Source organism: Amphibalanus amphitrite, unplaced genomic scaffold (genome assembly GCF_019059575.1).
Source record: "Amphibalanus amphitrite isolate SeventyFive unplaced genomic scaffold, NRLGWU_Aamphi_draft 000359F_arrow, whole genome shotgun sequence".
NCBI lineage: Eukaryota > Metazoa > Arthropoda > Thecostraca > Balanomorpha > Balanidae > Amphibalanus > Amphibalanus amphitrite.
Window position 1 is genome coordinate 138162 of NW_024881853.1, and position 25350 is coordinate 163511.

A 25350-nucleotide genomic window follows, 5' to 3' on the forward strand; every position below is an offset into this window, starting at 1 on the left:
AAAACCAGCGGCAGTGGAGATAGGCACCACCTTTGCTCAGAAGGCTGAGCCATTCCTGGGTCTAAAACCCGCCAAAGTGGCCGCGCTGGCGAGGGATGAGTGAGAATAAAGATACATAGATCCAGATTTTAGGGATAATGTTTGTTTTAGATGTTACTTCATAACCAACAATTTCTTACTTCTTATTACGGGTTCTTCCTGATGATAAAAAATGTTGCATATTTACAACCTCATACAATTGTTTCGTTCCACAGCTATCGTTCTTCTGAAATGAAACGACTGAACTATTGTGTTTTGCCCAGATAATCTTATTTACGGATTATATCAAACTTATAAGAATAATCAAGGATCCAACTTGCACCTACGTTTTACGATAAAGTGTGTACTTCCACTGAGGCTGAATTTGCATTTCATTTCGATATTTTCCAGTGAAAGAGAGTCAGCTAGAGAGCCCTCTCGACCCCGGCAAACTATCTGCTGGCTGTCTGAGAAATGATAAGTGTCAGCTGCTTTACCCATGGCACCAGCTGGCCAACATTTGTCAGGTCAACTCTTTTATTGCATGTATTGCAATAGCCTGTCAGGTACAGAGCGTTTGACTATGACTAATATACGACACACCACTGAGTTTTTTGCTTAGCTCAGCTGTGGAAATATGTAATCAAGGGAATGCTGATAACGGAATTAGGTGGAAGATAGAATAGCTTGAAGAAATTTCAACTTGAAGACATGAGTGATGCATTCACATAATCCCTCCATACAAGCTGTATAGAACATAACCAACAGCATTGCTTGAGCATGCTTCTAGGGGTGACATCTAAATAATGATTGTTTTTTCGACCATGAAGAGAATCACCCTTCCTATCTGAAATACATTAAAACTTTATTACTCTCTAGTGCCTGTACGCTGACGTGGCTTTCCAAATAGGAAAACTTTTCGAGCCGGAATCCATTTGTCTAGATTTAGAAGAACTTTCACATCAGTTACGATTTGTCAGGCATGGGCTCGCAATGTGTCAGCAATACGTACACTGCTGCCTGCCTGGACTGACTAAAGAGCCACCATATGATTAAAACCGTACGGCAGTATTCAACGACTTAAGTCTTTTGTGTGGACTTTGAATGTGCAATCATTTGGATACGACGAAAGTAGAAGTTACGCCTAATCTCTGAATAATGGTTTAACCCTCGCATGTATGCGGCGTTTGCCAGCTTCTAATGTGTAGGGGGGGGGGGGGGTCGGTTGGACCCCCCCTTGCCGTTTGGCCCCTGATCAAGCTAGAGCTTCGCGGAAAAAACGAGCGTGTTGCCCGTGACGAGAGGAAGCCGATGATACCCAATTTTAAGGTCCTAGGTCATTGGGTGACCTTCCAGGTCAGGTCAATGACCCAAAGTCGGGAAAATCGGGACCTGTTAGAAAGTCGTAAAGTGTGGCTGCTAAGGGGTTTTTCGGGGTGCTGATCACGAATATCGTGTTGATTTTGATCACAGATGATGTCTTTAAGCATTTAGACCAGGTCGGGTCAGGTCAGGTCAGGTCAACCAGTAGGCGTCGTGACGGGTATTCGTAGTACGTGTCAACCGCCTCTGACAGCTTCGTAACATGTTACGAAGGCACCAAAACTACTTCGTAAATGTTCAAATGGTTGCTAAATTCGAATTCAGCTCCAAAAACTAGCCTAGAAACATGTACAGCTCGAAAAAGTGAACCGAGGTCACCCGAGGTCACCAAAGGTCAATGACCTGACCTGACCTTCAGGTGACCTTGACACCCACCCTAATGCATGGAAGCAACATCAAATCACATGTTTGAACGTTTGAAACCACGAAAAGCTTGCAAACGCGCGTCTAATGCGAGCCGACATACGCAGAATCGCGATTCCGGCCAAACATGGTCTCGGAAAAGAGGTCACAGGTCAAAGGTCATTTGGGTCAGGGTCATGAAATTTTCAGGGTAGGTGTAAAATTGATCAATGTGAGGGTACTGAAAGTTTCGTCGCGATCGGCCGCTTTTTACGCGAGTTATTCGCGAAAAACCATGGGGGGGGTCCATCCGACCCCCCCTACACATGCGAGGGTTAATGAGGTTCTCAATTAGGGAAACGCCTCCAAAGTCGAAAGTATAATATTCTACTCTGTAGTTCCATTAATTTATTAATCCATTCGGTGTACCCGACTAACGTGCAGATCTGTTGCGGGTCTTTTCCCTGACCATACACGCTCAGAGGGATTCGAATTCAGCCGCTAAATTCATGCGCTGAGTGTTTTGTGCTAACAGTAAATACCCGACTTTTTAAATTAAAAAAACGGTTTTGTGTTTTGTCGAGCTGAACAAATTTAGTGTTAATCAGGCACGCTGGAACTAACCAGTAACCAGCATATATCTGCTTTACAGCCAACGTTGGCAACAGTGCAAAACCTTCTCCATCGCATATTGGTCCCATCTGATCAAGAACGTATCCGTTTGTTTTGTGTGGTAATCCAATGGTGGCTTAGGTGTTATTTGTTGGGCTGACAATATAAGGTTATCTTAACTCAGATCCATCTAATAACGTTAGACACACATCAAATCAGGTCAGGTCACAGTACACATTAAATCAGTAATTCGCTGACGGGGTGCTTTCCAATGTCATTGGGCTCAGAACTCGGTGACATTTTAATCTCGGCGTCTGCAGGGAGTTTTCGCGGCGGCAGTGGCGCGACAACGACAAAGCTGACGCAGCGCTATGGAAATGACACCATTACCCCAGAAGCCCATGACATGAATATCAATGCAGTTGAAACGCATCGACACTGGTCTGGCATATTGACGCGTGGCTGGAGCACGTGTCCCGATACAATCGTAATTCATTCCTCCGCTAGCTGCTTGAATGCTAGCTGTGTTTTATTTTTGCTAGACTGTCTATTGCTTAGACCCTTCCCTAGCTAGTGTGAACGCTGTCCTGTGAAATATCATAATTCAGAGCCTTGTCCTGGAGACCTGCAATATGTCCTTTCTCGTCTCTGAAATCTATCATATTCCTCGCACGGGAATCTTTTCGTCTATTGAAAATTGGTTCCAGTGCACCTATTACGTGACTTTTGGTCTGCGCCCTGGTATATATGCGTATGCACCGGCACGATTGTGTAGAATGCGCTCACACACCGTTTTGCAAATAAAATTAACATGTTTATTTATGTTATTTCAGATGCATTTAATAAAACTGTCAAATGTCGTTTTTATTTAGTTTTTTATTGGAATATATATTCCAAAGGAAGACAGCCTGTTTAAATTTGTCACCTTATACTAAATTCTGCTTATCATTATTCGACAACCATTCATGCCTAACCCTACACACTGCACATTTAGCGATGGGTACTTCATGAGTGAGCGAGCGTTTCTGCTCAAAAACGATTAATCTGCCGTGATCAGCCGTTGCACGGACACAATATCTTTCGTTTGTCAGACTAGGGCAATGATTCATGCCCAACCGCCACAATCGATTACAGGCGACTTTATCGCCTAAGTCGTGTAGTTGACATGTAATTTATTGGATTCATGAATTGGACACAAGGCCACAGTAGTAGGTACACAAGCCATTACGTTTCAGTTATGTAACAGTAGAGCTACGGCAAGGTTTCACATTGTTATAATATTATAAATACCTATAGGTATAAGCATATATACCTATAGGTATTTATATACCCATAGGTATAAGTATACTTATCACCAGTATAACGCCTTTTGGGCCGACTAACGGAGCGAGCGAGAGGGTAGGCCTTGCACGTGCGAAATTGCGAGGGGGTACCTCCAACTAACTTATGGACTGCACCCTACCAAGAACCAACCAGTCTCTAGTGATGTGCCAAATTTGAGCGCAATCGGCCTAGCCGTTCTCGAGATCTGGAAGCGGCACACTGCACGTGCGCACGTGCAAAATGCGTCCCAACTGACTTTTGCAAGGCACCCTACTAACTGGTCCCTATCCATGTACTAAATTTCAGCGCAATCGGTTCAGCCGTTCTTGAGATCTAAAATCGACCCCTGCACGTGCGCACGTGCAGCAGCACCCCAACTATGGTACATGAATATATGTATTGCCTAGTGGGTGCCTACCTACATGCCAACAGTTCAGCGCAATCGGCTATAGTTACGAGATATTACAATTTTTACAAAACTGACACCTCTTCGTTTTACACGTAGCACGTGCATAAGGGGTCACCCACAAGCGTTGCAAAAGCGTGGCCACGGCCGGCCGGCCGCTCATACTCAGAAATTTCCGTTATTCTACGTAAGACTCCGCTCGCTTCGCTCGCTCCGTAACAAATGTATTACCGTAATCCTATTCACTCAATGAAACAGATCTGTAAGTGGATAAATACATTGTACAAAATTATATAGCAAACAATTTTATGTCCGTACCAGATATTGCAAACAGACTCATTGTACTCTTGAAACAAAAGATACTGCTCACCAACTGCCATGCAGTTTTATATACGCAGTGTATGTAAATAAATCCTGTATTGTTAACCCGCGACCTGGTGGGGGGGGGGGCTATTTTTTGCCCCCCCTCCAGACTTTTCAATATATCTCCAGAACCGCTGCGCCGATCGTCACCAAACTTTTAGTACCCTCCCGGACATCAATGTTACATATGGTGACCAAAAATTTTTCCAAAGGCTATGATAGGTTGGCCGGAAATGACGTCAGAGTGACGTCATGTTCTGCCGTTTTCGACCCAAAAAAGGGTTTCACGGGAAGAGCTGTCAGGCCTATAGCTTTGCAAATACAGAAAAATGATAAGGACATAAAAGCTGTAGAATTGACAGAGCTACAAAACTGCTATCTCGGATTTTTGAAATTTTTGGATTTTGACCCCCAAAAATAAAAAAATCAATTCTTTGGATAAAATGATCTCAAAATCCAAAAAGTTTTTTGAATTTCGCAAAAACCGAAATATATGTGATAGTCTGTACCACCTTACATCGACATACCAAATTTGAGATTGATACCTCTTTTTTTGTCGAAGTTATAGCGAAAAAACTATTAAAAATTGATGACGTCAAATTTTCAAACTCAATTTTTAGCAATTCTAGACCACGTAGCGCAAAACAAAGACCACCATTAGACTCCCCGTGACGAGCTGCATCGAATCAATACCCATTTTTTGCAAAACTATCAACTTTAAAATTTGACCTTTTTTGGCCTGACCTTGACCTGACCTTGACCTGAACTTCACCAGAAAGTGACCTAAGCCGTACCTGATAGTCTTATAACCAACACCATTGAGTTGGAAATGAAAAATTGGCCATAAAACATGCATCACACAACCTTAGTGAAGTTGGGCTCATGTGACCTGACCTGTGACCCTTGGTGACCTGACCTGTGACGTGACCTGGTATTGTCAGTGACCTCTAATAGCAACATATCTACTAGGCAACTGACGCCCTATCGCTGATTCTCGACAAAATGCGTTTTCCTCGGTGTTATAGCGCATTCCCTAGAAGACCCGTGAACGGTGAAACATGTCATCTTTGACCTGACCTGTGACGTCATCGGTGACCCCTAGGTCAATGAAATTTGGTTTCCCTCGACAAATTTGACAGGCCTTTCGAACGCCGTTTGAATTTTGCGGATCCGTCCAGTAGTTTTGGAGATACGAGGGGGGGCAAAAAATAGCCCCCCCCCCCACCAGGTCGCGTTATAAACAGACCCCACCAGGGCGCGGGTTAAAGACTGCATATAGGTGTTGCTATCGGTCCAGGGTCCTGATACCAGACAATCCTCAAGGTTTTAACGGTTGTGATTGGTGTCGAACAGTTACACGGTAACCAATACTTTCTGGTAGGTACTTGCCCATAAGTCGGGGATACTTATGACGCTACTCATTGTAATACTGATACCGAGCATTGCTGCTTTCCGATCCTGGTGCCTGCCACCTCCCAGCCGCCACCCTGATTTATGGTGCTGCCAAATGCGCCGAAACGCGGCCCGTTCCCTGCTGTGGCTGGCGTTGTAACAGGCATGTCAAATGGCACGCTGGCTGGAGGAATGCGAAATGAAATCGGGCTCCGTGTAGGAGGAGAGATTTGGGCAAGGAGGGCATCTTTGTGATCGGTCACGAACTGCAGAAGGATGGAAGATGCAATTTATGCCGTAGTCGGTTATGCAACACTAAAATAGCAACAGGAAGCGTGCAGTGGGACGAACAGTTACGCTAGACTTTATCGCACATATCTTTTGCGTTGTAAACTAAAAACGAGGTAAATCAGTTTGTTTGGTTTTTATGTTGTCAGATTTCCCTTAAACACCTTTGTTATCCTTCATGATAATGAATGCTTGGCGTAATTAATTAATTTTTATTTTCATTGCTTTTAAAAACAATAAATAAGATATTGAGGACTAACTCTCATTGGGAAGCAAGGATCATGTGGATAAGTGGATCAGACAGGGCACGGCGCACTCATGAGTCGTCTCCGTAGGCGGTGTATCGACAGATTGCTGCTGGGAGCACCCTTGGGCCGGCGCCGGCGACGACCGAGCTTTCTGTCAAGTGTGGATCTTATCGCACAAAGCCGCCACTGTCACCGCTTCCCAGTTCTATATGGCGCATTGTAGTGGCGAGCGGAGTGGCGTGTCTCGTGTACGAATGAAGATCTGCAGCCGCCGGCCGGCACGGGTAATTGCCAGCCCTCTCTATAGAGATGGGTAATGATTACTCAGAGAAACGACGACGGAAAGTCAGCCGAGTGCTTGAAGGAAAAGAGGAAATGAAGATTTGTTGAGGTCATTCTTCTGAGGGAGCCGCTGCTCTCCAAACAATGGTCTGAGTTATAGTGTGGGCACAAAGCGAGTTACAGAGTCACGGAAGACACAACAACCGGGCTTGAACAAACACAAAGCGGTGGTTTAATGCTGTCGGTTTCAAATACACTTGAAGGAACGTTGCTGTAAGTAGGACTACAGCGTTGTCAGTGAATGAATATTCGCTTTGCTTTTCGTGCCCATGCTATCATAAATGTCAACTTTAATCCTGGCCTAAGCAGTGCTGGGTCACTATGATAATGAGTGTAGGCATTGATGATAAATAAAGTGCAATCATTTTTTTTTTTTAATAAACGTCACCCGAGTCCCGAACATACAGGGGTACACTCTTCAATCGTAATTCCGTGGACATTTGAACGGTAACTTTGGGAAATACATGGACATCGCCGAAAGCGTGGACATCTCATGTCCATGATTTTATTTTGTGTGTTCCGGGCTAATTACGTGGACATTCATCACGATAAGAGTGCACCAAGGTAGTTCATTTTGTAACGTTGATAAATTTGACTAATCTACAGAGTGTATGGTACTTACACCTTTTAAAACAATTATCAAGACTTATTTATTAACCTCTTACTTACTATTTAAAACCGAGGAGAAGAACACCAACATGCAGTGAGGCTGCGCGAGCCGAAGCCAATCAAGCTATGCGGCACAGCATACCACTCCGGGCGCTAACTACTGCTGCCATCTATATAGGCAGGATCGGCAGTTCAACGGGACGCCTCCCAAGACGATTATGCAAACACTTACGCTGCCGCTGCCATTTGTTTTGAGCTAAATGCTGGTAGCACCTTATACTGGCTGGATGAAAGAGCCTTTCCGTGCCCAGTTGCCGTGACGGACGGCGTGCCGTACCGAACGCTCAGACGTGACACCGGGGAGCGACACTCCACTCCATTCTGTGCTCTGTGTTTTGTCACCGGCTGACTGTTTGATCTCACGCTGAGGACCGGTTGGCGGCGCTCGACTCTCCCCTCGCTCCCCAGCTCTCTCTAGTCTCCCAGTTCCCTCCTATCGGGCCGTCGCCCCACCCTCTGCCCGACCCCACCCCGCCCAGTTCCACCCCCTGTCCCCAGCCCCACCCCATCCCCGCGTCGTGTGTCGTTCGAGGGATACCCGTCTTCGCCTTTCTTCTTCGCTGGTTCGCTCTCCACCCGGGAGGGATGACTATGACTGCCACCCCGCTCACTGTTGGAAATTCACAGTGGTTCTTACTGTGTCAGTCCTAGCGCCCCCGAACGATCGCTTAGCGTGTTTGCCAGGTAAACGGGACACCGGAGGCGCTACGGTAGGTTTGGATTCATGCCAAGACGTTGAAAAGCGGCGTGGTGGCTAGTTGCACAGTAGTCTCGCTATTCTGGATAACAGCTGGTAAAGAAACAGCCAGACAGGGTGTGAGAGAGAGAGAGAGAGAGAGAGAGAGAGAGGCGAGGAGACAATGTAAAAACTTCTCCCTTTGCACCATCTCTCAACCAGGTGGCAGGTTGTTCTGTGTCGGGTTACGAAGCTGGTCATGGATGGTGTCTGTTGACACGGGACAGTCGATCCGACGACTCCCTTGGGTCACGTACAGACGTGCGGTGTCTCTAGGCACTACGTTCGGAACTGCTGACAAAGTGTGAATTTGTCAAGTGTTCTTAACCCGCGCACCGACGGGGGTCTGCGCCAACTTCGCACCGACGGGGGGGGGGGGCGGATGACCGCCCCCCCTGAGATCTCAAAAACGAAGCAACATAGCGACAAGCGGTAAGCGGCATCGGATACGCACGGACAAGGTCTACAATTTCTACTGAGGTCATTTTCAGGTCAGGTCAAAGATGACGTCACAGGGGTCCAAAAGTCAAAATGGCGGCGCTATATATGGAGAGTGTTTTTCTCGAATAACTTTCGAACTAGTCAAGATAGAAGCAATCTAAGGGCATCATCGTGATCCTCTCGTCAATCCGCATCGAATGATATATATGTTGACCTCGAAAGGTCAAGGTCAAAGGTTGACCTCAGGTCACGTGACCTCGAGGTCATCATGTATATCATTCGATGCGTCTTGACGAGCTGAACACAATGAAACCATCCGCGCGGCTGTATCTTGTTCCTGTACGGAGTTATTGGCAAAAAACCTTTGGTGACCTTTGATGACGTCACATGACCTTACAGCTGCCCAACAGCAAAACAGACCTCAAGGTAGTGAAGGTTGATCGTATATGAAGTCATGTATGGTATATGGGGCCATTCCGACCCGTTTTAGTGGTAAAAACAGGGAGTTGATTTTTCCCCCATTGACTTATAATGGGGAGGTCGAGAAATTGACCTGACCTTAGGTCACCGATATCAAAATTCCGAGATAAACAAATTGTAGCTACTAATGACCTAATAACATCCTGCGACTTTCAAAGGCCTCCGACATCTACTGTAGCTCTGGCACGGTGACAAAGTTGCAAAAAAGTGACTTGAGGTTGGGTCATTCAAAGTTACCTGGTGACCTGACCTTAAAAGTTAGGAGGTTTAAACTTGCACATCATGTGTAAAATTGATGAGAGAATAGTCGTACCAAATTTCGCGGCGCTACGCGCCGCGGTTTTCCCGCTATTCGCGAAAAACCTCAGGGGGGCGGATATCCGCCCCCCCGTCGGTGCGCGGGTTAACTTAACAATATATATAGATGTTTGTTAATATATACATAGGTATGCCAAGATTGAAAATACATTGGTTTAATTTGCTGAAGGTGAACACATGTATGCATAAATATCAAATGCAAAGCTGAAACGCAAATTTCCTTTTGAGCTTTTATGACTGGTATTATTTACCCTTCTCAGACTCTAATTCTGCACCTTAGTTACATTTCAATACTTGTGGTCATAAATCTCTTTCGTCGGTATAATGGTTCATAACTGAGTGACTATCACCATCGAAAAATAACTTGGATCAATGAACGAGACATCGTGGTGATCAACATACATCAAATATTTACATCTCGCTGTCATTAACGCAGAAAGTGATCGATCTCATATGTCCTGCTATAACAGATGACACAATTTGTTTTCGTAACAGCCGCTACTTATCACACCGACTCAACGGCCCAGCTCACTGACACTATCAATCTATCTAACATAGACACCGAACAAAATTGCGCTTCAGAGTTCATACGGTCGCCGGTAGGCGGTAGCCGAGTATATCTATCGTTCTGGGGAACAAGCCTCGCACATATTCCATTGAGCTGAATGTATGTACATACGTGTAACTGTATATATGTCAATCATCACCAACCGTTTCCCTAAGGACCACACCCCGTCCCACAGGGCGATAACCGTTTCCCGCTCGGAAGTGGTCCTTTCTCTCCCGGTCACTGGGGATGATTTCTGTTTTGACGGCACCCTTCCGCGGTAATATCAGCTCACACCGTCCGACTCACGTCTCTTTAGTATGCGCACAACTGACGCTTATTGCCTCTCGCTCTTCAGTGTTCCTCCTCTCGAGGTGAAAAGTTATTAGGAGTAAAGGTGAATAAAAACGCATTCTGAACAGGCAAAATACTTCTATCAGACCGATTCATTGCAATCTTTTTCCCTCCCTGCTTCTTTCTCTCTCTCTCTCTCTCTCTCTCTCTCTCTCTCTCTCTCTCTCTCTCTCTCTCTCTCTCTCTCTCTCTCTCTTCTCTCTCTCTCGCTCTCTCTCTCTCGCTCTCTCTCGCTCTCTCTCTCTCTCTCTCTCTCTCTCTCTCTCTCTCTCTCTCTCTCTCTCTCTCTCTCTCTCTCTGTATGAAATACTTGACTAATATTTGCATTGTCTTCCTTCTGCTCATTAACTAGATTGATCGCTTTGTTGCTTGATCAGCACTATACAGCATGTTGACACAGCCTTGAACAGTGAACAGTGTGGATGCTGGAATACATATAGAATGGCGCTGCCCTACATGTCTCTATTAGTGATTTATGAATTAATAATGGCTTTATCACTGACGTGAACCCAGCAGCTTTCGTCATTAACCCTACTACTATGAGCTACGGCCGCTGTTCCATCGAACGCAACGGCCACGTATAGATCTCAGGGGCAGCTTTTGCCAAATTGTCAGGGAACTCAGATTTGTTTTTCAATAGAAAAACACAATGCTAAAGAATAGTGTTTTAACTATTGACAACAAACCTTCGGTTACCTAATCAGTTTTATGCTCATTGTAAAGTCAACTGCAACACACGCGTCTTTCATCGATTTTGATGGCATTCCTCTCACGCAAGAAATATTTATTTGCTCACCTGGTCTCACGTCCTCCCTTTGGCCTCCTCGACCTTAATTATCCGAATTATAGGTGACCCTCCGTGGGTGCACGCCTTCGATCCAATCGGCGGAGATAGGGGGAAGGTGGGAGAAGGGGAGGGGAGGAGGAGCCAGGGTAATTGTGTTGGTTGGAGAGGGGAGAAGGGCAGCTACAGCAATACTTACCGGTGCCAGTTGGCATATCAGCCAATTGTCGACGGTCATCCCAGAATCCGCCGAGCGGCCGAGCGACCGTTATCGAGGTGGGGACGGGAGCGGGTTGACTGATGGTGTGCTGGGGTTGTATTGGTAACACCGTAATTAGCCAATAACCGATGCATTTATCATCGGTGTCCGTTGCCATTATGTCATGTAAACTGTGCATTAGTTATAGTTTAGGTGTCCAACTGTCCTTGTGAGCGTAAGTTTCCAGGTCTTGGTTACTCTCTCCCGACCTGCCAGCTTTCGAAACATGCACGAGCCGAAAGGGTACACCTTCCCCTCGCGTTTTTGCTACTAATTGAGCTTATTTCGCCGAAAAAAATGAGCGTGCCACGGCCTTGACGAGACGCAGCAATTCGGATTAGAACCTGATTACACGAGACGCAGCATTTAGTCTAAGATCCATTGATGGCCTCTGAGTTCATGAGTTACAATTGCGTACAAGCTGGGTTTCTTCTTTTTGCTTTTCTTTTTGTTAATTACTGCATCAAAAATGGCCGCAGAGCAATGCAATTGAAAAGCTACCAATGTAGTTTCATAGCAATGCTTTGCTTTTTACCATCGCCACCACCATTTAGCTAACTAATTCTGGTTCTACATGTACATTTCCAAGTTCCCGAGGATTCTGCCCCGTCTGTCTGTCAATCAGCTGTACACTGACCCAATTTTCCACAAACCGTGCCTTGATCGCCGTTCGCGGGCTGTTCATTATTCAGCGTCGTCTCGGCTCGCCGACAGCCGCTGACAGCCCGTTCGCCGCAGTTCTCCCTTCTGCAGCGGCCGCGATCGTATACGCCGACCGCTGCGTCCACCGGTCGAACGTCCTCCATAATGGAACAGTCCGCGCCGAGCAGCGATAGGCTAATCTGGACCGTGCCCCGCCAGTTATTTAAGATTGTCGTGTTGGAAAGGGTCATTGGAGAATGAGATCAGCGTGAATGGAACGGGGTGAAATTTTTCTGTTATCGACATACGTTCCAGAAGAGCATCGGCAGTTCAACGAACACCCCTATATGGCCTTGGAACATCCTGGGATTGCTTGATTTAATCTGTAGCTCAAATAAAACGTCAATATTTCAAGAACAAGATTGATTCCGTTCGAAAGTCTTGATTTCTTTTGAAGATCGATGGGAACTAAACATTTAGGAAAAACAAAGTTTAAACGCTGAATTTCCTTTCCATCAGTCAGCATCACTTCCTTTCTTATTTTAGACGCTTCCAAACCAATTTGGTCCTGGCCAATTTCAGCACTATCGCATTGTCAACACGTCAACATTCGTTCAATAAAAGTTCACGTCAGCTCGCGCCGTACGCCCGTGCCCCACAGCACCTGCATTATACGGCTTCCATTAGGGGTGACTCCGGCGGGTGTCGTAAGCCGCCCAACGGCTGCACTCTCCACACAAGTGGCGAAGCTTTCCAAGCTCGTCCGCTGCCACGGCCTTGACAGCGTGCAAGCGGACTTGCACTCCCGATCCTGCTGAAAAATATCTGGAGGAATGAGGATATTCCAGGTGTTGACAAAAATGAAAAAAATGTTTTTTTCGGAATTCAAAATAGCTTTAAGTTGCATTGCTAGTTAAGTGTGTAACGTTATTGCATGTGATTGCAACCTAACTAAACCGTATTTTCAAGGCTTGTTTGATTGTTGGGGCCTGTCAAGCGACGTCACTAACACAAACATCCGTGGCGTATACATGTTACAGTTAGTATGCGAAATCCGTTAGTTTGTAACGCAACTAGTTTCGTTGCAAACTACCTGACCGGCCAGGTAGTTTGCAACGAAACTAGTTCCGTTGCAAACTAACTGACCGTCCAGTTAGTTTGCAAACTAACTAGTTAGGATGCAAACTACCTAGGTACGTTGCAAACTACCTAGTTACTTTGCAACGGAACTAGGTGTGTTGCAACGGAACTAGTTGTAATGCGAAATCGACGAGGCAGTGGCTCTATATTTGTCGGTTATATTCAACTTTTATGTAAATTTTAACAACGGTTGTTAAAACAAAGCTGTGTTTTTCTAACGGGTGACACTAGACATAAGAGTAGGACGGGTGGTCACATTCATGGATGAAACAGTGAATTAACCAGATTAGACTACATAATGTGACGATCACTGGCGGATCCAGAGGAGGGGCAGTTCCGGGGGGGGGGGGCATTTTGCGATTTTGATTTTTTTTTTTTGCGACACACACTAACACCAGTCACCATCGCCGCCGCACAGAACAGAACTGAACTGTATTGTCCCATGGCCCGTGGTCCGGGGTAAGCGTGCGATCAAGAATCTGTCTCAACGGCCGACTCCTACTGCGACTTGCCTAGCCAGGTGACCTAGCGGTGCCGGGCCATTCGGTAACAGCCAATGATCAAAGGGCGGGCTGCGTCACAGACTGATCGGTTGTGGAGGTAGGAGCTCGTCAGCGGCGCGGTTCTGGAATAGGGGAGACCCGGGAGGTATGGGCCGGTTTTGTGAAAAGGCAACTTTCTTCCAGTGGGCAGTGGCTACACCCGGTTATTCACTCTGTGCACGTGAAATTGCCTTTCGCCTGCAAAGTGTGCCTGATAATAGGCATCTGGGACCAACTATTTTGTCTTGAGATAACTTTCAATAAATCATGCGCTTTTTCGATCCATCAAAATACACCGGGAGGTATGGGCCGGTGCTATGTTTCATATTCTTTTCTCGACAATGAGAACAATACTCGTAGCTGGTATCTACCTTGATCTCTCTTAGAGCCACCGCATAAGCGGCCAACAGCTTACTTCATGGAGGTCACTTGGGCACATAAGTATTTTGGTAAACTCAATCATGCTCCACGGAATATGATAAATAATATTTTTTTCTGTTCGAATGAAATTTTCAGTTAAATGTTCGACCTTGCGCTCAATGAAAGCATCATTTCATTGATTTAGGATCAACGGGGGTGGGTAGCCCGAACCTCTCGGCTAGGACGCCAAAATGTGCGTAGCATCTCAGCTCATACTCTTGCAACAAAGCTTCAAATTGTCTATCCAGTCCTAATTTGCATGCTTTAACCTTCCAGGCGGTGGGGGGGGGCATTTTTTGCCCCCCTTTAGTTTTTTCTTTTTTGATATATCTCCAGAACCACTGCGCTGATCGTCACCAAACTTTCAGTACCCTCCCGTAAATAGCTATTGCACATTGTGACCAAAAATATTTCCAAAGGCTATGATAGGTTGGCCGCTAATGACGTCAGTGTGACGTCATTTCTTCCATTTTCGACCCAAAAAAGGTTTCACGGGAAGAGCTGTCAGGCCTACAGCTTTAGAGATACAGAAAAATGTTTAAGATGTAAAAGGTGTAGAATTAAACGGGCTATAAAACTGCTATCTCGAATTTTTAAAGTTTTGAATTTTGACCCCCAAAAATAAAAAATAGTTCAAAATCGATGATGTCAATTTTTCAAACTCAATTTTTAGCAATTCTAGACCTAGTAGCGCAAAACAAAGACCACCATTAGACTCCCCGTGACGAGCTGCATCGAATCAATATCCATTTTATGCAAACCGAACAACTTTGAAATTTGACCTTTTTTGACCTGACCTTGACCTGACCTCCACCAGAAAGTGACCTAAACCGTACCTGATGGTCTTATAACCAACACCATTGAGTTGGAAATGAAAAATTGGCCATAAAACATGCATCGCGCAACCTTAGTAAAGTTGGGTTCATGTGGTGACCCTTGGTGACCTGACCTGTGACCTGACCTGGTATGACCAGTGACCTCTTATAGCAACATATGTACTAGACAACTGACGCCCTATCGCTGATTTTCGACAAAATGCGTTTTAATCGGTGTTATAGCGCTTTCCCTAGAAGACCCGTGAACGGTGAAACATTTTATCTTTGACCTGACCTGTGACGTCATCGGTGACCCCGAGGTCAATGAAATTTGGTTTCCCTTCACAAATTTGACAGGGCTATCGGACGCCGTTTGAATTTTTCCGGATCCGTCCAGTAGTTTCGGAGATACGGCGGGGCAAAAAATGCCCCCCCCCCCCCACCGCGCGGAAGGTGGCCGGGAGGCCCACCGCCTGCCGGGTTAAACTTTATGTTAGAGCTGGTCTGACATCATAAAACGAGCCTGGTTCAAATTTATCACGATTTTTTTTTTTGTATGTACCGTATTTTACTCGAAGAGGGCAAACACGCTTTATCACCGCTCATTGCCAAGAAGACTGAGGAAGATTTCGGAAATCACATGGGTCATGTATAACGGACTGGCTGCTACCAGTTTACGCAGTCAAATGTGTAAAAATACGCAACACTTCTTCAAAACTGTGATGGTCTATACCTTCGGGGGGCCCATACCTCCCGGGTCTCCCCTATTCCGAAATCGGCAGCAGAACCTTTCTTTCCGCTTATGTCTACGCATTTATGGTGATCACTAGCGGTTCCAGAAAGATGGTCTTAAACGTTGCGGGAGACATAATCCCAAAAAGTTTCTCCTAATTCCAAAAACCTTTCGGATTTTGATTCCAATCCTTGCACACGGCTGTGCAGTCTAAAAAAGTATTTGATTATAAAAGTTGTTCAGTTTTCGTTTCATTCTCATGATCAGTAAATATTTGTCGCTTTCGGGCGCTGCGTGGATGGCGTAGCGATTTCGGGCGCTCCCCACCTCTGGATCCGCCAGTGATCGTAACGTTATGTACTATATAGTCGAATCCGATTGATTCACTGTTTTTATCCTAAATGTGACCACCCGTCTTATGTCTAGTGTCACCCGTTAGAAAAACACAGATTTGTTTTAACAACCGTTGTTAAAATTTACATAAAAGTTGAATATAACCGACAAATAGAGCCACTGCCTCGTCGATTTCGCATTACAACTAGTTCCGTTGCAACACACCTAGTTCCGTTGCAAAGTATCTAGGTAGTTTGCAACGTACCTAGGTATAGTTCGTTTTTTTTTCAAAAGGACGCTGGCTCAAAGTTCAATATCAAAGCTTTCACGTGAGTTTTGGCAGCTTCAGTGTCTGGCGAAGAATTTCTTACCGAAAAAATAACCGATTTCAAATTGTGCACGGTAAGTAGCTGGAAATTGTTTCTTAAAATGAACATACTATGATGACGTCACTGGTGGCAGCAGGCACCCAAATGTCCGTGCAATGAGACAAGTGTCAACGAATTTGGGTGAAACTTAGTTTTTCACTGTTGCCGAGCTTATAATCGAGTAAGCAGTTCCGTCCATGATAGTTATAAGTTACATTACAATACATGTTCGACAGTATGACGTCACCACTGTTCTCATATATGGTTCCAAAACGCACATATGGAAATTATCGGGAAGAAATCACATGTTAAAATTAGTCGACGTTCGATTTTCTCAGGTTCAGTTTTTGCTCGTTTTGCTCGCTAAAACACGTGCTTGTTCGAAAAACATACTTGGAGCCAGCGTCCTTTTGAAAAAAAACGAACTATAGTTTGCATCCTAACTAGTTAGTTTGCAAACTAACTGGACGGTCAGTTAGTTTGCAACGGAACTAGTTTCGTTGCAAACTACCTGGCCGGTCAGGTAGTTTGCAACGAAACTAGTTGCGTTGCAAACTAACGGATTTCGCATACTAACTGTAACATACTGTTACAGTTAGTATGCGAAATCCGTTAGTTTGTAACGCAACTAGTTTCGTTGCAAACTACCTGACCGGCCAGGTAGTTTGCAACGAAACTAGTTCCGTTGCAAACTAACTGACCGTCCAGTTAGTTTGCAAACTAACTAGTTAGGATGCAAACTACCTAGGTACGTTGCAAACTACCTAGTTACTTTGCAACGGAACTAGGTGTGTTGCAACGGAACTAGTTGTAATGCGAAATCGACGAGGCAGTGGCTCTGTATTTGTCGGTTATATTCAACTTTTATGTAAATTTTAACAACGGTTGTTAAAACAAAGCTGTGTTTTTCTAACGGGTGACACTAGACATAAGAGTAGGACGGGTGGTCACATTCATGGATGAAACAGTGAATTAACCAGATTAGACTACATAATGTGACGATCACTGGCGGATCCAGAGGAGGGGCAGTTCCGGGGGGGGGGGGGCATTTTGCGATTTTGATTTTTTTTTTTTGCGACACACACTAACACCAGTCACCATCGCCGCCGCACAGAACAGAACTGAACTGTATTGTCCCATGGCCCGTGGTCCGGGGTAAGCGTGCGATCAAGAATCTGTCTCAACGGCCGACTCCTACTGCGACTTGCCTAGCCAGGTGACCTAGCGGTGCCGGGCCATTCGGTAACAGCCAATGATCAAAGGGCGGGCTGCGTCACAGGCTGATCGGTTGTGGAGGTAGGAGCTCGTCAGCGGCGCGGTTCTGGAATAGGGGAGACCCGGGAGGTATGGGCCGGTTTTGTGAAAAGGCAACTTTCTTCCAGTGGGCAGTGGCTACACCCGGTTATTCACTCTGTGCACGTGAAATTGCCTTTCGCCTGCAAAGTGTGCCTGATAATAGGCATCTGGGACCAACTATTTTGTCTCGAGATAACTTTCAATAAATCATGCGCTTTTTCGATCCATCAAAATACACCGGGAGGTATGGGCCGGTGCTATGTTTCATATTCTTTTCTCGACAATGAGAACAATACTCGTAGCTGGTATCTACCTTGATCTCTCTTAGAGCCACCGCATAAGCGGCCAACAGCTTACTTCATGGAGGTCACTTGGGCACATAAGTATTTTGGTAAACTCAATCATGCTCCACGGAATATGATAAATAATATTTTTTTTCTGTTCGAATGAAATTTTCAGTTAAATGTTCGACCTTGCGCTCAATGAAAGCATCATTTCATTGATTTAGGATCAACGGGGGTGGGTAGCCCGAACCTCTCGGCTAGGACGCCAAAATGTGCGTAGCATCTCAGCTCATACTCTTGCAACAAAGCTTCAAATTGTCTATCCAGTCCTAATTTGCATGCTTCAACCTTCCAGGCGGTGGGGGGGGGCATTTTTTGCCCCCCTTTAGTTTTTTCTTTTTTGATATATCTCCAGAACCACTGCGCTGATCGTCACCAAACTTTCAGTACCCTCCCGTAAATAGCTATTGCACATTGTGACCAAAAATATTTCCAAAGGCTATGATAGGTTGGCCGCTAATGACGTCAGTGTGACGTCATTTCTTCCATTTTCGACCCAAAAAAGGTTTCACGGGAATAGCTGTCAGGCCTACAGCTTTAGAGATACAGAAAAATGTTTAAGATGTAAAAGGTGTAGAATTAAACGGGCTATAAAACTGCTATCTCGAATTTTTAAAGTTTTGAATTTTGACCCCCAAAAATAAAAAATAGTTCAAAATCGATGATGTCAATTTTTCAAACTCAATTTTTAGCAATTCTAGACCTAGTAGCGCAAAACAAAGACCACCATTAGACTCCCCGTGACGAGCTGCATCGAATCAATATCCATTTTATGCAAACCGAACAACTTTGAAATTTGACCTTTTTTGACCTGACCTTGACCTGACCTCCACCAGAAAGTGACCTAAACCGTACCTGATGGTCTTATAACCAACACCATTGAGTTGGAAATGAAAAATTGGCCATAAAACATGCATCGCGCAACCTTAGTAAAGTTGGGTTCATGTGGTGACCCTTGGTGACCTGACCTGTGACCTGACCTGGTATGACCAGTGACCTCTTATAGCAACATATGTACTAGACAACTGACGCCCTATCGCTGATTTTCGACAAAATGCGTTTTAATCGGTGTTATAGCGCTTTCCCTAGAAGACCCGTGAACGGTGAAACATTTTATCTTTGACCTGACCTGTGACGTCATCGGTGACCCCGAGGTCAATGAAATTTGGTTTCCCTTCACAAATTTGACAGGGCTATCGGACGCCGTTTGAATTTTTCCGGATCCGTCCAGTAGTTTCGGAGATACGGCGGGGCAAAAAATGCCCCCCCCCCCCACCGCGCGGAAGGTGGCCGGGAGGCCCACCGCCTGCCGGGTTAAACTTTATGTTAGAGCTGGTCTGACATCATAAAACGAGCCTGGTTCAAATTTATCACGATTTTTTTTTTTGTATGTACCGTATTTTACTCGAAGAGGGCAAACACGCTTTATCACCGCTCATTGCCAAGAAGACTGAGGAAGATTTCGGAAATCACATGGGTCATGTATAACGGACTGGCTGCTACCAGTTTACGCAGTCAAATGTGTAAAAATACGCAACACTTCTTCAAAACTGTGATGGTCTATACCTTCGGGGGGCCCATACCTCCCGGGTCTCCCCTATTCCGAAATCGGCAGCAGAACCTTTCTTTCCGCTTATGTCTACGCATTTATGGTGATCACTAGCGGTTCCAGAAAGATGGTCTTAAACGTTGCGGGAGACATAATCCCAAAAAGTTTCTCCTAATTCCAAAAACCTTTCGGATTTTGATTCCAATCCTTACACACGGCTGTGCAGTCTAAAAAAGTATTTGATTATAAAAGTTGTTCAGTTTTCGTTTCATTCTCATGATCAGTAAATATTTGTCGCTTTCGGGCGCTGCGTGGATGGCGTAGCGATTTCGGGCGCTCCCCACCTCTGGATCCGCCAGTGATCGTAACGTTATGTACTATATAGTCGAATCCGATTAATTCACTGTTTTTATCCTAAATGTGACCACCCGTCTTATGTCTAGTGTCACCCGTTAGAAAAACACAGATTTGTTTTAACAACCGTTGTTAAAATTTACATAAAAGTTGAATATAACCGACAAATAGAGCCACTGCCTCGTCGATTTCGCATTACAACTAGTTCCGTTGCAACACACCTAGTTCCGTTGCAAAGTATCTAGGTAGTTTGCAACGTACCTAGGTATAGTTCGTTTTTTTTTTTTCAAAAGGACGCTGGCTCAAAGTTCAATATCAAAGCTTTCACGTGAGTTTTGGCAGCTTCAGTGTCTGGCGAAGAATTTCTTACCGAAAAAATAACCGATTTCAAATTGTGCACGGTAAGTAGCTGGAAATTGTTTCTTAAAATGAACATACTATGATGACGTCACTGGTGGCAGCAGGCACCCAAATGTCCGTGCAATGAGACAAGTGTCAACGAATTTGGGTGAAACTTAGTTTTTCACTGTTGCCGAGCTTATAATCGAGTAAGCAGTTCCGTCCATGATAGTTATAAGTTACATTACAATACATGTTCGACAGTATGACGTCACCACTGTTCTCATATATGGTTCCAAAACGCACATATGGAAATTATCGGGAAGAAATCACATGTTAAAATTAGTCGACGTTCGATTTTCTCAGGTTCAGTTTTTGCTCGTTTTGCTCGCTAAAACACGTGCTTGTTCGAAAAACATACTTGGAGCCAGCGTCCTTTTGAAAAAAAAAACGAACTATAGTTTGCATCCTAACTAGTTAGTTTGCAAACTAACTGGACGGTCAGTTAGTTTGCAACGGAACTAGTTTCGTTGCAAACTACCTGGCCGGTCAGATAGTTTGCAACGAAACTAGTTGCGTTGCAAACTAACGGATTTCGCATACTAACTGTAACATACTGTTACAGTTAGTATGCGAAATCCGTTAGTTTGTAACGCAACTAGTTTCGTTGCAAACTACCTGACCGGCCAGGTAGTTTGCAACGAAACTAGTTCCGTTGCAAACTAACTGACCGTCCAGTTAGTTTGCAAACTAACTAGTTAGGATGCAAACTACCTAGGTACGTTGCAAACTACCTAGTTACTTTGCAACGGAACTAGGTGTGTTGCAACGGAACTAGTTGTAATGCGAAATCGACGAGGCAGTGGCTCTGTATTTGTCGGTTATATTCAACTTTTATGTAAATTTTAACAACGGTTGTTAAAACAAAGCTGTGTTTTTCTAACGGGTGACACTAGACATAAGAGTAGGACGGGTGGTCACATTCATGGATGAAACAGTGAATTAACCAGATTAGACTACATAATGTGACGATCACTGGCGGATCCAGAGGAGGGGCAGTTCCGGGGGGGGGGGGGGGGCATTTTGCGATTTTGATTTTTTTTTTTGCGACACACACTAACACCAGTCACCATCGCCGCCGCACAGAACAGAACTGAACTGTATTGTCCCATGGCCCGTGGTCCGGGGTAAGCGTGCGATCAAGAATCTGTCTCAACGGCCGACTCCTACTGCGACTTGCCTAGCCAGGTGACCTAGCGGTGCCGGGCCATTCGGTAACAGCCAATGATCAAAGGGCGGGCTGCGTCACAGGCTGATCGGTTGTGGAGGTAGGAGCTCGTCAGCGGCGCGGTTCTGGAATAGGGGAGACCCGGGAGGTATGGGCCGGTTTTGTGAAAAGGCAACTTTCTTCCAGTGGGCAGTGGCTACACCCGGTTATTCACTCTGTGCACGTGAAATTGCCTTTCGCCTGCAAAGTGTGCCTGATAATAGGCATCTGGGACCAACTATTTTGTCTCGAGATAACTTTCAATAAATCATGCGCTTTTTCGATCCATCAAAATACACCGGGAGGTATGGGCCGGTGCTATGTTTCATATTCTTTTCTCGACAATGAGAACAATACTCGTAGCTGGTATCTACCTTGATCTCTCTTAGAGCCACCGCATAAGCGGCCAACAGCTTACTTCATGGAGGTCACTTGGGCACATAAGTATTTTGGTAAACTCAATCATGCTCCACGGAATATGATAAATAATATTTTTTTTCTGTTCGAATGAAATTTTCAGTTAAATGTTCGACCTTGCGCTCAATGAAAGCATCATTTCATTGATTTAGGATCAACGGGGGTGGGTAGCCCGAACCTCTCGGCTAGGACGCCAAAATGTGCGTAGCATCTCAGCTCATACTCTTGCAACAAAGCTTCAAATTGTCTATCCAGTCCTAATTTGCATGCTTTAACCTTCCAGGCGGTGGGGGGGGGGCATTTTTTGCCCCCCTTTAGTTTTTTCTTTTTTGATATATCTCCAGAACCACTGCGCTGATCGTCACCAAACTTTCAGTACCCTCCCGTAAATAGCTATTGCACATTATGACCAAAAATATTTCCAAAGGCTATGATAGGTTGGCCGCTAATGACGTCAGTGTGACGTCATTTCTTCCATTTTCGACCCAAAAAAGGTTTCACGGGAAGAGCTGTCAGGCCTACAGCTTTAGAGATACAGAAAAATGTTTAAGATGTAAAAGGTGTAGAATTAAACGGGCTATAAAACTGCTATCTCGAATTTTTAAAGTTTTGAATTTTGACCCCCAAAAATAAAAAATAGTTCAAAATCGATGATGTCAATTTTTCAAACTCAATTTTTAGCAATTCTATACCTAGTAGCGCAAAACAAAGACCACCATTAGACTCCCCGTGACGAGCTGCATCGAATCAATATCCATTTTATGCAAACCGAACAACTTTGAAATTTGACCTTTTTTGACCTGACCTTGACCTGACCTCCACCAGAAAGTGACCTAAACCGTACCTGATGGTCTTATAACCAACACCATTGAGTTGGAAATGAAAAATTGGCCATAAAACATGCATCGCGCAACCTTAGTAAAGTTGGGTTCATGTGGTGACCCTTGGTGACCTGACCTGTGACCTGACCTGGTATGACCAGTGACCTCTTATAGCAACATATGTACTAGACAACTGACGCCCTATCGCTGATTTTCGACAAAATGCGTTTTAATCGGTGTTATAGCGCTTTCCCTAGAAGACCCGTGAACGGTGAAACATTTTATCTTTGACCTGACCTGTGACGTCATCGGTGACCCCGAGGTCAATGAAATTTGGTTTCCCTTCACAAATTTGACAGGGCTATCGGACGCCGTTTGAATTTTTCCGGATCCGTCCAGTAGTTTTGGAGATACGGCGGGGCAAAAAATGCCCCCCCCCCCACCGCGCGGAAGGTGGCCGGGAGGCCCACCGCCTGCCGGGTTAAACTTTATGTTAGAGCTGGTCTGACATCATAAAACGAGCCTGGTTCAAATTTATCACGATTTTTTTTTTGTATGTACCGTATTTTACTCGAAGAGGGCAAACACGCTTTATCACCGCTCATTGCCAAGAAGACTGAGGAAGATTTCGGAAATCACATGGGTCATGTATAACGGACTGGCTGCTACCAGTTTACGCAGTCAAATGTGTAAAAATACGCAACACTTCTTCAAAACTGTGATGGTCTATACCTTCGGGGGGCCCATACCTCCCGGGTCTCCCCTATTCCGAAATCGGCAGCAGAACCTTTCTTTCCGCTTATGTCTACGCATTTATGGTGATCACTAGCGGTTCCAGAAAGATGGTCTTAAACGTTGCGGGAGACATAATCCCAAAAAGTTTCTCCTAATTCCAAAAACCTTTCGGATTTTGATTCCAATCCTTACACACGGCTGTGCAGTCTAAAAAAGTATTTGATTATAAAAGTTGTTCAGTTTTCGTTTCATTCTCATGATCAGTAAATATTTGTCGCTTTCGGGCGCTGCGTGGATGGCGTAGCGATTTCGGGCGCTCCCCACCTCTGGATCCGCCAGTGATCGTAACGTTATGTACTATATAGTCGAATCCGATTAATTCACTGTTTTTATCCTAAATGTGACCACCCGTCTTATGTCTAGTGTCACCCGTTAGAAAAACACAGATTTGTTTTAACAACCGTTGTTAAAATTTACATAAAAGTTGAATATAACCGACAAATAGAGCCACTGCCTCGTCGATTTCGCATTACAACTAGTTCCGTTGCAACACACCTAGTTCCGTTGCAAAGTATCTAGGTAGTTTGCAACGTACCTATAGTTCGTTTTTCTTAAGTTTACCCCTCACTGTAAACGTCTTTTTGAACACAGCACGAGAATTGCTAGCTGAATTACTGAGAAAACTGGTTTGCGCACATTGATATCACCAGATTTCACAGACGATCAATTTCATCAAATTTGTTTACTATTTCACAGACTCATAGCTCGTATTTGCCCATACCTACAGCTCCACAGTGATAGACGACTTCTCAGGAATTATGTCTGAACTAATTAATAAATTGCACGGCGTTTAACATTAACGTTACTTCGTCTGTGCTCCAAACTTATTTTGAAAATATTATTCATATCTCCAATACATTGTGCGCCAACCAGTTTTCTCAGTAATTCAGCTAGCAATTCTCGTGCTGTGTTCAAGGAGACGTTTACAGTGAGGGGCAAACTTAAGAAAAACGAACTATAGGTATAGTTCGTTTTTTTTTCAAAAGGACGCTGGCTCAAAGTTCAATATCAAAGCTTTCACGTGAGTTTTGGCAGCTTCAGTGTCTGGCGAAGAATTTCTTACCGAAAAAATAACCGATTTCAAATTGTGCACGGTAAGTAGCTGGAAATTGTTTCTTAAAATGAACATACTATGATGACGTCACTGGTGGCAGCAGGCACCCAAATGTCCGTGCAATGAGACAAGTGTCAACGAATTTGGGTTAAACTTAGTTTTTCACTGTTGCCGAGCTTATAATCGAGTAAGCAGTTCCGTCCATGATAGTTATAAGTTACATTACAATACATGTTCGACAGTATGACGTCACCACTGTTCTCATATATGGTTCCAAAACGCACATATGGAAATTATCGGGAAGAAATCACATGTTAAAATTAGTCGACGTTCGATTTTCTCAGGTTCAGTTTTTGCTCGTTTTGCTCGCTAAAACACGTGCTTGTTCGAAAAACATACTTGGAGCCAGCGTCCTTTTGAAAAAAAACGAACTATAGTTTGCATCCTAACTAATTAGTTTGCAAACTAACTGGACGGTCAGTTAGTTTGCAACGGAACTAGTTTCGTTGCAAACTACCTGGCCGGTCAGGTAGTTTGCAACGAAACTAGTTGCGTTGCAAACTAACGGATTTCGCATACTAACTGTAACATACATATAGTTATCTTGCAAAGGAAATAAAAAGTCTGATACATGGCTCATGAATAATTCAACGAAACAAGTTGTGAATATTACAGTCTCTGAGCACAGTCCAGTAAACATTCCAGCGCTTTTACTGTTCAGTATCTCATAGTTGCATTTTACCATAAATAAAATTGGCCGTTCCTTGATAGCAAACAGCATACCATATATCATGTAAAGCTTTTTATGCCCCCATC

General features: G+C 44.6%; 1 protein-coding gene across 1 annotated transcript in view; it reads left to right on the forward strand.

The window, feature by feature from the left end:
* Nucleotides 1-25350, forward strand: part of LOC122389476 (acetylcholine receptor subunit alpha-like) — a 62805-nt gene that overhangs the window by 11478 nt on the left and 25977 nt on the right. The window lies entirely within an intron of this gene.